Here is an 18,280-nt window from a genome sequence, read left to right on the forward strand (position 1 = left end):
TATTTGTAATTACCTAAATATTGTCTATATCCATGTTTATATTCTCCCTTTCTTATTCTTAGTATTAACTATTTTCTTTCTTTTTTCCTTGATGAGACTTGCCAGAAAACTTTCCACTGTTTGGTTTTGCTTCTGGTTTTGACTGTTTTTCTTTTTTGTCTCTTAGGTTAGCAGTTTTCAATTTTATTTAAAAAGTCTATTTTTTGTTAGTTTTTCCCTGTTTTTTCCTCTTTCATTAATTTTTCCTTTAAAAATTCTTTCAAAAATTCTTTGTTTCTCAAGGGAAATTTAAATAACATCAAATCAAATTATAAATGACATAAAACCAACTTACAAATGTTAACATGATTTCCCCTTTCATAATGTACACATATATCAAATCATCACATTGTACGCTCTAAAAGCTTACAATTTTCTCAATTGTACTTCAGTAAATAATAATAGTGCTCACTTTGGCGGGACATTTAGCAAAATTAGAATGATACAGAGACGATTAGCATGGGCCCTGAACAAGGATGACAGGCAAATTCATGATGCATTCAATATTCTTCTTCAATAACATAAATACACAAATAAATAATAACAATGATAACGAAATGAAAGCATTAAAAAGTAAACACGATTCTAAAACATTAATAAAGAAAATACCAGATGCCTAGGGGGCTCAGTTGTTTAAGCATCTGCCTTCAGCTCAGGTCATGATCCCAGGGTCCTGGGATCGAGCCCTGCATAGAGCTCCCTGCTCCCTGGGGAGTTTTCCCTCTCCTAGTCCCCCTGCTTGTGATCTCACTCTCTCTCATTCTGTCAAATATATAAATAAACTTTAAAAAAAAAGAAAAGAAAAGAAAAGAAAACACCTCATGTCAAGAGTAAACTTTTTTTTAATTCTCTTAGTAGGTAAGTGGGCTTTACCAATTGAATTATGCTAGCAAGCAGGTCCGCAATGAGCCACGAGAAGAATAGAGTGGTCTTCTATTGTATAATTTGAAGATCAACAAAAATAATCCTTCCGCAAATATCTCCTCTGCTACTTAAACTTGGCATTGCATTCCATTCCTATGCAAATTAACATCCAACTATAAGGCTCTTGGTTCCTGGAGACCCATGAGGGCTGCTCCTCTCAGCAATGGCCCTCAAACTTCAGCATTCCGTAACAATGACTGAGAAAGCTGATTCAAAAGGCAGATTGGGAGGGTTTAATATGGGGCCCAAGAATCTCGCATTTAAATAACTATTTCAATTGATTAAGATGGCAATCATCCTAGAACCACTTTTTGAAAAATACTGCTGTAGAAGATGAATAGTTATCCATTCATTTGCCTGGAAATCATCCCAGCGCTGTTAGCTCCTTTCTACTGGTGGATAATATAAGACAAAGGGCAGGAAAATCTAAGAGAGAGAAGGCATTAGAGTGATGACACCTAACCCAAAGCAGTTTTGAAGGTGCCAGACCAAGAAAGGATACAAGTTATTTGAGTTTTGGACAGCATTGTCCAATAGAATTCCCTGCAATAATGGAAAAATATTTATATGCACATGCTCCAATACAGTAGCCACATGTCACATGGCTTTTGAGCATGTGAAATATGGCCAGTCCAGCTGGGTAACTGAATTTCAAATTTCAAATTTTATTTAATTTTAATGAATTTTCATTTAAATGTATATAGTTACATGTGAGAGTGGCCATCCTACCCAACAGCACAGGACTAGAGGTTTGTCTAAGGCTGGGACAGGGATTTAGTGAAAAGAAAGTTGGTACTAAATCAAACTATTTCTAATTTACAATTTTGCCAAAGGTCAGCTTGATTATTTAGGATCACACTATCTAATCTTGATATCATGCTACCAGGGAAGTCGTAAAATTGGTAAAATGTATTTAACTAATAGTTCCTCTATCATTCTGCCAGTCAAATAAATTGCTTTCAATACAGAAACCATTGAAGTGTATTTTCAAGAAATCCTAGTGACAGTTTGGTAAATGATAGGCAGAAGAAAAAATATTAGTGGTAAATATCCTTAGTAGATTCTTCAAAGTCTGTCAAGCTAAATTTTCAGTGGTCATTGAAAAATTTATTTTGAGTTTAGAAAATTTCAAAAGATCTTTGAGTGAGGAAACTTTATTTGTAATGGTGTTAACACTTATAGAACACTGACCAGATGAAAAGGAGTGCGTGAAGTGCTCTACACACACATTATTTGACTTAACCCAGATGGCACCAACACATTCTATTAGTCGCATATTGAGATGAAAGAATCAAAAAATCAGAGAAGTTAAGTAACCCGCCCAAATTGGCACAGCCAGTCAAATTGAAACAAGGTCGGAAACAAAATCTGTTTGCCTCCGGATCACTATGCTAAGCTGCCTCTTTTTATTTAATCTTGGAATAGGGGATTTGACCAAAAACTTTCCTCAGACGTTTAGTATTTTTAAAAATCAGTTCTACTGTTTGATGACTAAAATAATAAATTTGAAATGCTAATAAATTGTTCTAATACTACTACTCTTTCTAGGGAAGGTGACTTCTATGATGAGCAGGTCCTTCAACTCTAATGAGCACCTTAGTAAGTTGCAGTTTGTGATGATGAGTCTGAGGTGAGTTCTAGAGCTTGAGGGCTGGGGAAGCTGCCCTTCAAGAGTGGGAAGAAACTGAAATTCCTGAGACAGTTCTGAGGTAGGAAATGAGGAGAGATGGGACTGAGGAGGAAAGAGAAAGGAGAAACGTCATTATGAGTTTTAAGAGGATAAAGCCAATGTGGATTAAAAGGCCAGTGATATTCCCCTGTGGCTGGTGGCTTGAGGACATTTTAAAATCAGACAAAGCTCACGCCCAGTTTAGTTACTTTGCTATCATATAAACCACGCCTCCTCTCCACCTACCCTCCTTTAAACTTTATTATTTTTTTAAAAGATTTTATTTATTTGAGGGAGAGAGAGAATGTGGGAGCATGAGCTGGGGAAGGAGCAGAGGGAAAGGGAGAAGCAGACTCCCTGCAAAGCAGGGAGCCCAACTTGTGGCTTGATCCTGGGACCCTGGGATCATGACCTGAGCTGAAAGCAGACGCTTAACCGACTGAGCCACCCAGGCACCCCCTCCCTTTTAAGCTTTATTAAGTATCACTCAATTCAGTAATATTTGTGAAAGCCAAGTGTCAGAACAGACCCAAAGGTTATCTAGTTCAAGCTCCTCTCTGATACTTGGATGCCTCTTGAAACTTCCCTACCATGATCATGTTTGTTTGTTTTCTTTGAACTCTCCAGTTAAAAAGAACTCAAGAACTCAAGAACTCCTGCAATAACACCTGAGAAATAATCACCTGAGAAACTTACTTTCTCATAGTCATATTTTTATTGTTTGGAGCTGTATTGAATGACTGAAATTTCTGATGTATGTGACTGCCAGTAACTTCCGACTCTTTCCCCCCTCCCATCCCAGTTAACACATCCCTAATTCCACCAACCATTTCTCAGGATTTTTTGGGGCGCCTGGGTGGCTCAGTCAGTTAAGCGATGTCTTTGGCTCGGGTCATGATCTCAGGGTCCTGGGATCGAGCCGTGCATCGGGCTCCCTGCTCAGCGGGAGGCCTGCTTCTCCTTCTCCCACTCCCCCTCCTTGTGTTCCCTCTCTTGCTATCTCTCTCTCTGTAAAATAAATAAAATCTTTAAAAAAAAAAAAAGATATTTTATGAGGACTTTAGTCATTCCAAATACTCATTCTGGAATAATTTTCAGCTTTTCCATGGTCCTTAAAATACGATATCCAAATTCAAACAGAACTGCAAGAATAATCTGACCAACACAGTATAGACCTGGGTTCTCACCACCATCTCAATAGATCCATCAATCTCGGAACACAATCTAAGCTTTAGTTTAGTCATTCTTTGACAACCATATCTAATGGCTTAAGGGTAATGTCAATTTTTTTCTGTGTTTCCACTTAGCCCTCATTATGAATTTGACTGTAATTTTTTTTTACACTGTACAAAAGAATCTTTGCAGCATAAAGGAAAGAGCATGAACTTCAAACTTAGAGAGCTACCCATTTGCATTCAGTCTACATTGTATTAGCTCTGTGACCTTAAAGAAGCTACTTAATCTCTCTGAGACTTGGTTTCAATGTTTGGATAGGAGTAAGATAATGTCTAGTTGTTTCGTTTTATCATGAGCCTTAAATGCACTATATGTGTGAAATAACTAGCATGATGTCAAAGTGCAGCTCTCTTCCCTTTGGTGCAGCATGTTATTTTGACCCAGGGTCAAGCTCATCAACATTTTTCTACATTAATTTCATAATTCATTGAATTAGCTATTCTTCTCAGGATTTCAGCATCTATGAAATTTAACATGCTTTCAAAATTTCCATCTAAGTTATTGAAAATAATGCTAATAAGACAAAACAAATAGTGATGTTTTCTAGTAAGAAATCTTCCAAGCTTGTGTTAACCAATCGTTTACTGATCATAAAAAAAAAAAAAAAGTAAGAAAAATAAAACTCTTAAATTCAGTGAAGCACAAAGGAGTTCTCATGCACAAGATGGTCGTATAAAGACTGGATGTTGTAATATTGGGTAGAATCCAAATGCTTCCTACATAGCATCTCATTCAATGCTCATATCATACCAAGTTTTTGTAGTAGACTGGAAAGATATTATCACCTCTATTTTATGGAGCTTAAAGGAGGTCACACAAATAAGATTTCACATTCCTTCTTCAATAATTACAAATCTTCATTTCAGTTACCCATTCTAGAATATTATCTAAAACATGAAAGCATTTGTAGTTTATTATACCTACTTCTTCTACATAGAAAAAAATGCAATTAACTCATTTACCACATATTGGTTATTAATCATCTACTTATGCCTGACACTGTCCTGGGTATCGAGGAAAGCAGCAAACAAAGGTCTGTGCTTTCATGGATATTTTGGTGGAATTCAAAGACAAGAAACAGACACACCATAAGAGACTCTTAACACTAGGAAACAAACTGAGGGTTGCTGGAGGGGAGGTGGGTGGAGGGAATGGGGTAACTGGGTGATGGACAAGGAGGGCACGTGATGTAATGAGTACTGGGTGTTATATGCAACTGATGAATCACTAAATAACCTCTGAAACTAATAATACACTACATGTTAATTCATTAAATCTAAATTCAAAAAATAAAGTTTGCTTTATATGAAATTTTAAAAAATGAAAGACAAAAACAAATAAATAGTATGACAAGTAACAATACTTACTGAAAAAAAATAAAAGAGGGAAATGGAATATGCAGTGACATGAGTGATGGTTGTCATGCCGCTTTAGTCAAGAACGGTTGGGAAGGAGCACCTAGGTGGCTCAGTCAGTTAAGCGTCTGATCTTGGTTTCAGCTCAGGTCATGATCTCAAGGTCCTGGGATGGAGCCCCGCGTCGGGCTCCATCCTCAGTGGGGAGTCTGCTTGAGGATCTCTCTCTCCCTCTGCCCCTCTTTCTGCTCGCTCTCTCTATCAAAAATAAATAAATAAATCTTTAAAAAAAGAAAAAAAAAAGAATGGTTGGGAAGACTCTGATAAACTGCCATGGGTGCAGAAGCTGAGCATACCTGGGGAAACTGCATCCCTGCTGGTAGAGTCAGCAAGCTCAAAGATACTAAAGGGGAAGTATGTTTGGTTTGTTTAAAAGGTCAGTAAGACTAGGTTGGAGCAAATGACAAAATTGTGGTCATGGTAGTAAATAGATCAGGGAGTGGGGTCGACAGCAGGCAGGGGCTTCTAAGCCATGGGAAGAAGTCTGGATTAACCATCAGAGAGACTTGACCGGAGGAGTGACATGGTCTGATGTATTCTTTACAAGGATCCCTCTGGCTGCTGTGGGCTGTACATGCAAGGGCAGAATAAGGTAGATTGCAAAACTGCAATCTATTGCAATAATCCAGAGAAGATATCATGCTATTCAGACTGCAGTGAAGGTGATAAAGGTGATACAAATGCTCTGTGTTTTGACATTTTGAAAGCAGTGCCTCCAGATTTGCTCCTGGTATCGCATGTCGGGTGTGGGAGGAAGAAAATTGTCAAGAATTATTTTGTCTTGAGTAACAGGAAGAATAGAATTGCTCGTTACTAAAGCTGAGAATCTGTAGGAGGAATCACAGATTTTAGGAGTTAAAAATCAGGAGTTTGTTTTGGATATGTAGAGTTTTGGATATCTATCACACATACCTACCTGGAGTAGGCCTCTGCAGGAGTCTAGAATCTAAGTCTGGAGAGGCCCGGGCTAGAGGGGGGGAAAAAAAAAAGAATGTCCAGAGAATGGATGATATTTAAGGCCATGAGAATGGATGTGGTCACTTAGTGAATAAGAGGAGACAGAGAAAAAAAGAGGATGAAAGACCAGATATGCAACAGTCCCACACAGCCAGGAGGATGAGGAGGATTCGTGACCAAGATGAGGCGGAGTAGCCAGTCAGGTAAAGGCAAGATGAAGAAAGTGTCACCAAAAGCGAATGTGCTTGCTTGTATCACACACAATTTCCCAGTGCCATTGACAGTAGTTCTTTGATCTCATCAGCTGGTATTCCCAAGATTCAAAGCCAGAATATTTGAATTTTTTAGACAAGTTGGATGCTCTCTTATCATTTGTCACCCGCCTTGCGGTACTGGAACCAGGAACTTTCCCTTGAAGGTTAGACCACAACGCATGCTTCACTGCTCAGGCTTCCCCAGCTAGAGCAACTGTGGCTGTATTTAGCTTTGACCCTTCTTTCATCTCAAATCCTTGTATTAGCTAAAACCAAGCTCCTATTCCTCATCACTGCCACCCATGGAGCAGAGCTAGACCTGCTATTCCCAGGAGACATGGCTCACAAGTTTATAAATAACACCAATAGTGGTGTTAAAGGCTAAATACATTTACACATGTGTGGTCACATTGCTTTTTGTTTGCCAACTTCATTTTATATAACCTGGACCAACAAAACCAACAAGAGAGGAAACACACAGGTATAAGGTCAATTCAAGGGTTCAACAAAGTGCTCCAAATGATAGAATCAGCAGATAAAATGCTTCACAGGTTGCTAAGATACCTTAATCTGGGAAAAGAATCAGAATTAAGTTTTTGTTAAGAGGTTTATCATTCCCTATCCTGATCCTTTGATAGAGATAGTCTATAGGAATCTTAGCTTAGCAATTATATGGCTGGTGTAATTGGGAAAAGTTAGAAAAGGGGTTTGAACAGAAAGATAATAGTTTAAGAATTTGAGAAGTCACTTGGGGAGAGTTAGGTCATCTTGAAATTGCTTTAGGCAAGTTTAAGCTGTTTAGAAGATTTTCTCTTTGTGAAGGAAAAAAAAACTAAGCAATAATATTCCCCTCTGTGGTTTTGCACCTGTTGGACTCGTACTGGTTGAGTAAAACAGTTATAAAATCTCTTTAATTAAGAATAAAGTGATATTAATGAATCTTGTTTTCATTTGCCCTTTGTAAAGAATTCTGGTTTTGCATGTTGTACATGCTGCTACTCACTTCAAGCTCTTTAATTTCCTTTTTACTTGGAAAAGGAAAAAGAGGCTGTTTCAGTCCTCGTTCATTCAAAACAGTATCAATAGAAAAAATATGCAACCAAATTGCATATTTTAAGGTTTTTTATAAATGTTCATAAACCTATTAAAATTGTAAAACAAAGAACTCACACACCCTTTATTCCAATTTAATTATTTACAACCTCTCCCATTTGCTAGTTATTCTCTTTCTCTATTTCTCTCAATAGCTGGATGAGAGAGAGATTTCTCTCAATAGATGAATGAGAGAGAAACAGAAGAGAGAGACAGCAATGTATTTCTTTGTGAAAGTGAGTGACAGACATGGTGACGTTTCATCTCTAATGTTTCATTGTATATTTCCTGAGAACAAAGATATTCTCATGCTTAACCAAAGCACAAAATCAAGACATTTGACATTTATACGGTATTATGATCTAATCTAATCCAGAGTCTATATTCGAAGTGTGTCAATTCTTCCAATAAAATACTATATATAAAGATTATAAATTCTTACAAATCCAGGATCCATTCCAGGATGTCACATTACCTCTAGATATGATGCCTTTTTAATCTCTTTTAATCTGGAATATTTCCTCAGTCTGTATTTGTCATATATGACCTTGACATTTTTGAAGAGTACAGGCCATGGTTTTTAATAACCATAGAGATGTCTAATATATGAAATATAAATGGAGTTACACAGTTGTATCCATTGAGAAGGAATGTCAGTAACCATACCCCAATAACAAGGTGCACACATAGCACCCAGATCTTGGTTTCTAAATACCATTTCCCACTAAAAAGAACCACAATTCCTGGGAGAAATAACTGATTATGATACTGGAGCTTATATTCTACTGGAATGTGAAAAATAAATAAGAAATAATTATATTACACAAAATAATTACAGATTTGAGAGGTCTTATAATGAAATTAAAATGATATGAAAATAAGAGAGAGGTCAACTTTTGTTATGGTGGATAGAGAAGGACTCCTTGAATAAGTGCCATTTAAGTTGAGATCCAAAGAGGAGTCAAAAGGTCAGCCATGTGAAGAATATGGGGAAGAAAATTCTAGGCATAAGAAACATAAAGTAAGAAGACCCTGGTGTAGAAAGCATTCAGTTTGGTCATGGAACAAAGGAAGCCACTATGGCAGGAGCATGGCACTGAGAGCTACTGATGGAGTGGTGGGGACACTGAGAAGAATGTGTTTGTGACGTTAGACAAGGTTGGAAGGATAGGCATGAGTTGTTAAATCAAGCAATTTGGATGCTATTCTTGGTTCAATGGGAAAGTCTTGGAAAGATTTAATATGGGTAGTGACATGAGTTGATTCATGAGTTATAAGATCACTTTGGCTGCTTTGTTGGAAATAAACTAGAAAGGGTGTGAGAATGGAAGCAGAGACCAGATAGGAGACTACTGTGAAAACCCAAGCAAGACATAATGGTGGCCTGTACAAGGGTGCTGTCAACAGAGATTAAAAATTTGGACGGATTTAGATTACATTTTGGAGCTGCAAACACTAGGATTTATCTTAGATTAAATGTGTAAGGTGGCTGAGGATAAGGAAAGGTAAAAGGGAGATGTCCCAGGTTTCTATCTGAGAATCAAAGAGAAGAAAACCAACAGCTTCATTCTGCGCATAATTTTAAGATGTGGTTTAGACACCAAATGGAAATATGAAATAGACAAAAATTCACAAATTCTAAAGGTCCCATGGGATTTTTTACCTTTTGTATGAGATTAAGATAATAATACTTAAATGAGAACATCTGCATCATTTCATCAAAAATTAAAAATTAAAGGAAATCTTAGTCACCTTCAGATTTTCTGCAAATTTAAATAGCCCTATTTCAGCTTAAAAAAGATGAAATATTAAGGTTACCTACAATGATTTAAGGGGGAAATTATGAGAAAAATTACTTTTCTAAGATGGTCTGTAGAGCGACAATTGAATAAAGGAGACTATAAGTTAAACATTAGGAATTTTCTGAGCAAGAGTAATTCAAATCAGAATATCTTTTAACGGCTTATGAAAGCTCCTTCGACTGAGACATTAAAAATGAGACTCTATAAAGCCTAGTTTTAAGAAGGAGAAAAAATATATTACAAGAGAGATAGAATAAATGTTCTAATAATGTTTTTAGAAGTATTATTATTATTTATGAAACCAAATCCAGTGAGTTAAATGTTTCACCCTTTTCCAGGGTAACAACGATAGATCTTTGTGTAATTTCTTACAATTGGTGGAGGTGAAGTTAAATGGGACAGTGTAATTTTTTAAATGCCATTTCTGGAAGTTTTTATAATTCTGAGCAGGAAATATTAAGCTGCATATCTCACATAAAATGGGAATGTGCTAAAGAGAGGTAGGAAAAAATTAGTAATGCTCTGGGGAAAAAAAAAAACAAAACTAGATTTGCCTTTATTTGAGTGAAAGCAAAAACAGATCTTAGAAGAGAATGCGATAACACTTAGCTTTAAAAAATGTAGTTGTTATGAATCAATTAATTTGATCTTAATTGCAAAAAATTCTTTTCAAAAAAACTCTCATGTGAATATAATGTATTCTTTTTTTTTTAGGCTTATTTACTTATTTTAAAGAGAGAGAGAAGGAGCATGAATGGGAGGAGGGGCAGAGGAAGAGACTCTCAAGCTGATTCCCAGCTGAGCAGGTACCCCGATGCAGGGCTCCATCTCGAGACCCTGAGATCATGACCTGAGCCAAAATCAAGAGTTGGAGGCTTAACCAACTGAACCACCCAAGTGCACCAATATAATGTATTCTTAAAAAACTGATGCATTATTTCCATTTTTAAGGTTAGATGCTGAAATTTTGTATTTATTATTCTCTCATTAATAATTTTACTTCTATTGAAAAGTTGTTTGAGATAAATTGTATTCTTGATACAGAGAACTGGTAATCTTTTCTTTATTGTACAAGGCACATAAAATATTTTTTCAGTGAAAATTGTTTTAATATACCATTTCTATGAAAGCAGTGATTTCAATTAGAAATAAGTGTGGCATTATTTATGTATTGATACCCCAATTTGTTTCCAAAAGGATTTGAAGCAGAGTGTAACATTATGAATCTGGTAAGCAAGGCATCTCTGTCATCATATACCATTCCACCTCAGTAAAAGGAGAGATGTAAGAGCCCTTTAAATGCCATGAAGAAAAGCATGAGAAAAATCAATGCTGAAATGAGTAATTGAATGATGTTTGCAGGGGCTGAGTAGGTCATCATTAGGCATGACACGATTGTAACAAAATTCGTAGGGTTATTCAACCTAATGTACATGGTATCCAGTAAGACTAGACATTGCATTTACTACTTAGATTTACATAGTGCTTTAAAGAATCAGAATACAGTCATCAGGCTGATAGAAAGTGGAGGAAGACAGAATAATCAAACAGTATGATAATACAGGGACAATGGGGGCATTGGAATGCAGTAAATATAAGATCTTCTTGAGAATCTCAGAAAACCGCTTTATGGCTAAAAGTAAGACCACAGACCTTATAAAATAGAACAAAAAGCAGAAGAAACACAGCAAATAATGATATTTGAGAGAGTTTCTACGTCACGTGTTTACAACACAAAGTTCTACCTCGAGAGTAAGATACACAACCTTATCTAGTACATGATCACTGGTGCAGCATCCACATGAGCATTGTCTTAGTTATCAAATCTTATATCATGAAACCAAAGCAGAGACACCCACTTTATGTGTTTTCCCATCACCTCCTTTAGGCCCTCTTCTCCGAATGAGATCACATTAACAACAACAACAACAAAAAGCAAACAATTGGACCCCTTAATTTTATCATTGTTTTACCGAGTTTGCTGCCAATGAGAAATCCCTAATTCCTTTTTCTGTGACTTTTGAATACACAAATTTCCTGCAACCTTTCCATATACACTCCATTTTCAAACTCACCTCCAGGCCTCCACATTCAACCCAGAAAATAGTTGGGTTTTTGTTTCCTTTTAATTCGGCCTTCCAACACTATTTTTGTGTGCACTCTTGCTCTATATCATTATTTCTCTCTCAGTCTGGGGACCTCCATGAATTGGAAAGGCACACCTTCACTGTTTGAGATGGGAGCTCTGTAACCCACCACTAGCGACCGTCCTGGGAGGATGTGCAGAGACCAAGTATGCCAGTGTAGTCTTACCAGCCAGCCAGCATCCCCTTTCCTGAAGGAATATAAGGAACTGAATTGTCAGACCACAGTTATTATTATTACACTTTCTGTATGAAGAGCAATTAGCTTACCACGAGTTGGAAAAATGTATGTGTTTATCCAAGACTATGTACTCCATTTTTCTAATTATTCGAAAATTAGTGCGAAGTATTTCAGAATCTACATTTTCAGACTAGGAAAATCTCAATCATCTTGTCCCTGATCTCTAGACCGAAAGTAATGTTAGACGGACCCGAAATAAATTATTCTGGGGATATACTTATATCAATAAAAATGGGAATATGTCCCAAAGCATTCGTACTGCATATCTTTTAAACTTTGCTTTAAGAAGAATCACAACTTGGATATGGAGAGCTAAAGAAAGTGTGAGTAAAATTGTTGCCATCTGATAAAAATGGTTTTCCAGATAAAGTAACCTTTAAAAACCTTTTCAAACTTTGAAAGAAAGGCTACCTAAGTCAGAAAAAAATCAGACTTTCTTTGGAATGGATTTGATTAATGAATGTTATTCTAATAACTAATTATGTTGCCTTCTAACCTAAAGGGCCTTAAAATAGAAATCTGAAAGTCACAATTCTATTTCCTGTTCAAATATTATTTTCTACTGGGCCCTGGCCAAAAATTAATTATAGCTTAAATTATAGTTAATTTATTTCTACCTACCTCAAGGTATGTTAGAGTAATTAGTGAGAGCTGAAAAGATTAAACAGAACAGGAAAGTATTATAAAAATTGTGTGTTATGTGGGGCGCCTGGGTGGCTCAGTCGTTAAGCGTCTGCCTTCAGCTCAGGTCATGATCCCAGGGTCCTGGGATCGAGCCCCACATCAGGCTCCCTGCTCCGCGGGAAGCTTGCTTCTCCCTCTCCACTCCCCCAGCTTGTGTTCCCTCTCTCGCTGTGTCTCTCTCTGTCAAAAAATAAATAAAAATCTTTAAAAAAAAAAAAAAATTGTGTGTTATGTGTTCTTATTGTTATACACTGAAACCATATTTATGCATTTCTATAAATTATATTTATATTTCAAATTAGCCACATTTTATAGAATTTAGAATATGATTTTTACATTCTAAAAATAATTCCTGATGAAAACACTGGGTAAATTCAACTTTAAGACCAGTAAAAACAAAAACAAACAAAAAAACCAATCTAAGGCATTTTATCATTTGTTATTTGAACAGTTGTAGTAAACTCACTAGAGAGGAATATGTAGTTGCAACCATCCACTGTATTTTCAAGATGCTCAGCAACCACGAAATGAATTTCACATCAAGCCCATAATGAGAAAAAAGATTCCTGAATAATTTCCTATTTCTTGAATTGGATATGAATGAACAGAGAAGGCAGATCATTTCTAAAAACAACATCTCATCCAATGGACTGAATCTTTACAATCTTTGTATTAGGAGCCAACATTTGAAAAAAAGTATGCAATCATTTTGACATGTCCAGGCAATACTTATTTTAAATATAGTTCATTTCTTTCAGACAACAACAAACTCTGTTTAGTTTTGTTTTGTTTGTTTCACAAATTGAGTAATAATAGCAACCTTCTCAAGTTCTCCAATGAACTTGTTTCCAGAAAAAAAAAAAAAAAGGCATTTTTGTTATCCCTTCAACATCTTCCAGCAGATCCTATATAATTATAGCTATTAGCTCTGTGACCATCCACCAATATTTTTTCTCGTGACAACCCTCCCATCAGTTAAATGAAAAACGTCACTTTTTTAGTTGTTGTTCATATTGTTAGTATTGGACTTAACCACTTTGTGTATGGTTAGTTGTCCATATACCTGATAGATTGGAATCCAGTTGCCCACCTTCTTACTAAAGACATGTCATTTAACCTTTTTCAGCCTCACGTTCTCATGTATAATGTGGGGATAATGATGACATGCCCTTCATAGGGATAAAAAACCATTGAATCAAATAATGAATATAAAGTGTTCACAACAGTGCCTGACATACAGTAAGTGCTCAATACACGTTTCTGGTTGTTACATGCAAAATATCTACTGTGCTTGACACAGAGTAGATAATCAATAAATTCGAATTCTTACCTTACTCTATATTCCTTCGGTATTTATGGATTCAGTTAGACCTGAGTATACTACACTGGTTTGTATTACTTTACATTAGAGGTCCCTAATACATTATGGTTCTCTTGTGTGTTTCTCTTTATATACAAAAAAGTTATGTGGTAATATACGCTTGGAAAATGCAGGACAAATTTAAAGAGAGCTCTCAATTTCATTAATATGTTAATGGACATTATAAATCTCCAATAGCAGCTATGCAGCTTTCTTAATATCTACTTGACCAATTTCCACTTCCACCACCTTTCTTTAAAACAGTCTCTCCAATGTTGCCCTATAATTTTTACCTGCTTGCTTAGTTTTTAATGCCTAGAGACATTAGTTGCATATGGGTTCATCAAGGGAAGTGATTGGACCTCTGATTGCCTCTCCATCTTTTTATAGCCTACGCGTTGGTGACACGTTGGGGATTTTATCTTCAAACATCAACCTGGCTTGCATATTTACACTGTTGACTGACGCAGCCACTCCTCATCTGCTTCTTAGAACCAGCAGTGAGGGAGCCCCCTAAGTATAGGACTCCTGCCACTGTTCCCAACCTCTTTGGATATCTGTATGGCTCTCTGGCACTGAGTTGTTAGGGAAGCAGAAATCCTGATCCATGAAGAAAATTGCTTCTGCTCTCCTCCTCATTCTTTCCCATGCTCCAGACCGAAAGTGCTAGGCTCCCTGTCAAGTTCTCAATTGGAGGATCAGGTTTTGTGTAAGGAAATCTAACGTGACAGAAATCCTATGAGATTTCCTCCAGAAATTCCTAAGTAGGTGATCCATTAAGGGTGGAATTTTCTACAAGAGTCAGGCATTACCGGGTCTCACTAGGGATTTAAATGGCCCCAAATGACAGCAAAACCTAAATCCCTTGAGGGCTCCTAAAGAATAGGTTTATGAAGAGCTGGAGTGAAATATCTAGGTCTACAAAAAACCTCCTGAGTCACATTTTAAAATATCTGCACAATCAGTTTTGCATATAGGAACAGTAGAAATCTACTGACAAAAGTAGTATATGGGAGTACATTTAGGGGAAAGATCATTGTATCTCTTCTTGTCATTAGAACATTTCATAATGAAATGCTCATTATACTTCTCTCTGTATTACAAAGTTTTGCAATTAATATTGATGCATATATACAGATACCTTAGGTTCACATAGAGCTACTATAGAAAGAATACCTTGAGGAAGAAATTTTCTAGTAACTCTCAGCCCAGCGATTCTGTTAGTAAATATTTTTAAAAGGACAAAGGAAAATAAGGGAGGAAAAGATGCTTTCCTTTAACAACATTTCTATATTTTATTTGAGATATAAAAGCAAAAATAAATTAGTCTGACATTCAAACTAAGGAACACCCTCCATCTCGAGATTAAAACTATGACATTTCTGGGTAAGTCTGACAAAATTTGTTGCCAGAGAGCTTTCCACCACTTTGTCACCTGCCCCATCCCTTGTATCCACTAACTATTTTAGGCCTTGGTGAGAGCTATAGGGCTGGGTGCTCCTCAGCAGCACAGGGATGCAAAAAAAGATAATAGTCCTGAATTTTGTAGTAACTATACTGTCATTGAAGATGAGTTTCAAGGGGAAGAGTGAGTTTTCTGAAGGAGTTTTTGCATTGAGAGCTGCTTTTGCACACAATGCCACCCTCCGGTGAATATTTTGGAGGGGTTATCTCATGCTAACACCATGCTTCCACCTTTCATTAATTTTTCATCAGAGACAAACAGCACTTTAAACCCTGTATCTTAAAGACTTTTTTAACTTTAGTATATATAAGGGCTTCATCTGTTTTCCAGAGTAGTAACATCTTTGCTGACTAATAAGTACAGCTTTCATGCAATGCTTCAACTCAGATCTTAACGCGTAGCAAGAAAGAAAAGTTGTGCTGTTTGTATGGATCACTTTAATAAAAAAAAAAAAAAAAAATAGAACATTCTTCCTCCAGAATTTTCCTTTTCCAAATACAGCTTGCAAACCAATGGCCACAATACTTGATTTCAAGCCCGTTGGTACAGGGTCATCTGTTTGAAGAAGGTGTTACCTCAGCACCAAGACCTCGTGTTTTTATGGCCAAGCGAAGAGCAACATGCTACAGGGGCCATGTCAGGAACATGCTAGGTGCTGCTTCATTTATTTCAGACCTAATTTTAAGAAAGCAAATTAGCTTAGATTCAGCACTGTTACCATAAATTATAGTTTCTGAGTAGACGAAATTAATTGGGGAAGCAAATGTGAGTGAAAATACATTCCCTAAAAGTTCCCCAATTCTGTTTCTGACCATTTAAAAAAGGAAGATAGGATTTGTATTAAGCCCTCCATCAGTAAAATAAAAATAAAAATATTAACCTTTACCATTGGTGTTGCTGGGAACACCTCTCTTTTTATTTCATAGAGGAGTAAACAGTCACATAAAGTATTCATTAATAGCCAGGAAACAAATTAGACTTTCCCTTAGGCAGCCTTAACTAATGCACTCATCTTTATTAGAGAAGGTTTTAATTGAGTAATATTTCAAAAATCAGAACAAACTTAAATATATTTCTCTTTTCACTCTATCTTAATTTGGTACTCAAATCCATCACGATGGTTCATTTAGACCAATACATTATAGCTATCAATACTTGAAATAAATCTTTGACACATTCAAAAATCTTCCTTTTTATTGTCTTAATGAACTGCTTTGCAAGATTTTTTTTTTCTTTTGCTCTGGAATGTATCAGAATCTTAGAGAAATTAGAACAATAAGAATATACCTATAAATGTATTCACACATGAAAGACATAAAGATAATATATAGCATAGGGCGCCTGGGTGGCTCAGTTGGTTGAGCGACTGCCTTCGGCTCAGGTCATGATCCTGGAGTTCCGGGATCGAGTCCCGCATCGGGCTCCTTGCTCCTCGAGGAGTCTGCTTCTCCCTCTGACCCTCCCCCCCCTCATGCTCTCTCTCTCTCTCAAATAAATAAATAAAATCTTTAAAAAAAAAATATATATATATATAGCATAGATATGTATATATGTATGTGTGTGTGTATGTGTGTGTATTTGTAATGTTCTACAAGAGATAAACATATTACAAGTTATTCTGGTAAAATGATTTTCTTAACCACCTTAACTTTTTAAAATTTTTTTAATTCACTTTTTATTTTGAAGTACTGTAAAACTTTAGAGAAAAGTTGCAGTAATACCTGCTCGCATTATTCTCAGCGTACTTACCCACCCAACACACCAACAGCACCGCAAATCCTTGGCCCCGCCCCCTGAACGCAGTAACTGCACTGGCCAAATCCTCGACCCAGACCAAGGGCAAGCAAAATGGACCAGATTAACTTTTCCAATATCATTTCAATTTTATTGAGGAATGCCATAAGTTGCCAGATGAGTCTTCCGCTTCAAGTCAAGATTGTGTAATCTCCATTTCACCCATCCCCTCTTTTCTTGTCAAGTTCTAAGAAAGAATCCTCATCAGAATTTGATCCAGATTACCAGCTCTACATTTTTTTTTTCAAAAGAAGCACCATGAAGTTTGTGAAGTTTTAAATGACAAATTATATTTCTAGTCTTCTTTCACAATCAGTAACTGTAGCAAACACAGGGAGAAAAAAAAAAAACATGAGAAAAATATGAGAAAATCAATTTTATCTCCGCAATTACAGGAAATAAACTCTATGGCATATTCTTCTTGATTGGATTGGATCTGAATCATCAAATGAAAGACTTTTTATCCATTTGGCTTATTCATAGAATGTGCTTTATTACATCATATAGTAAACTGGAAGATATTGGGCAAGTCTTTTAACTACTCACCAAGGCTCATTTAGTAAAAGACCACCTCTGGTGCTCTATATGTTATGATAGAGGCTTAGAGAAGAAAATGTATTTTATAGCTATTATCAATATTAGTTACAATGCCTTCTTCTGCCGTGCTAAGGAAGATATTTTGTATAAAAATAAAAGAAGCCAGTGACCTAGGAGGTAAATGATTTGCCTAATGTCACAGAGAGGTTGAGCAACAGAGAGAGATCAAACCAGTGGAACACGTTACTCCCATAAATGCATGTAATTGATAAGAGAGTTCCTAATCCCTTTGGCACATAGGAAGACGTTACTTATATGTCTTTTTGGGTAAAAAGGGATGTAAAGCCACAGGGTTTTGTTTTTTTTTTTTAATGTCTCTACCATGGTAGATGGGTACATTTGAATTAAATAAAATCCCTTAGTATCCAGAGAAATCTGCCAAAAAATAAGGTGAAAGGACTACCAAGCTTAATATTTTTTTTTTCTTGAATAGGAGGAATGAAATAAAGTGTTCAGCCACTCTGAAACTGTATCCTAAATGTAAGAAATCATGTTTGTCCCCAAATAAAGTCATATGATAAACACATGTGCTTGTAAAACAGCCCACTCCAAACCACGTACTGAAGTGAAAAGAGTTGAAGATGTATTTTATTTGATGAGCCATATA

The 18,280-nt window shown here is 36.3% G+C and overlaps 1 long non-coding RNA gene and 1 other non-coding gene across 2 annotated transcripts in view; one reads left to right on the forward strand and one right to left on the reverse strand.

The window, feature by feature from the left end:
* The first annotated feature begins 446 nt into the window (after positions 1–446).
* LOC116643311 lies at positions 447–550 on the forward strand. Its single transcript, XR_004301526.1, has one exon. It is a non-coding gene; the product is annotated as a U6 spliceosomal RNA (small nuclear RNA).
* Positions 551–17,185: 16,635 nt separating this feature from the next.
* LOC116643185 overlaps positions 17,186–18,280 on the reverse strand; it is a 48,349-nt gene continuing 47,254 nt past the window's right edge. Inside the window, exon 5 of the long non-coding RNA XR_004301506.1 lies at positions 17,186–17,395. This is a non-coding gene — a long non-coding RNA (uncharacterized LOC116643185). The remainder of the gene's footprint in view (positions 17,396–18,280) is intronic.

This window comes from Phoca vitulina, unplaced genomic scaffold, assembly GCF_004348235.1.
Source record: "Phoca vitulina isolate PV1807 unplaced genomic scaffold, GSC_HSeal_1.0 scaffold25, whole genome shotgun sequence".
Lineage (NCBI taxonomy): Eukaryota > Metazoa > Chordata > Mammalia > Carnivora > Phocidae > Phoca > Phoca vitulina.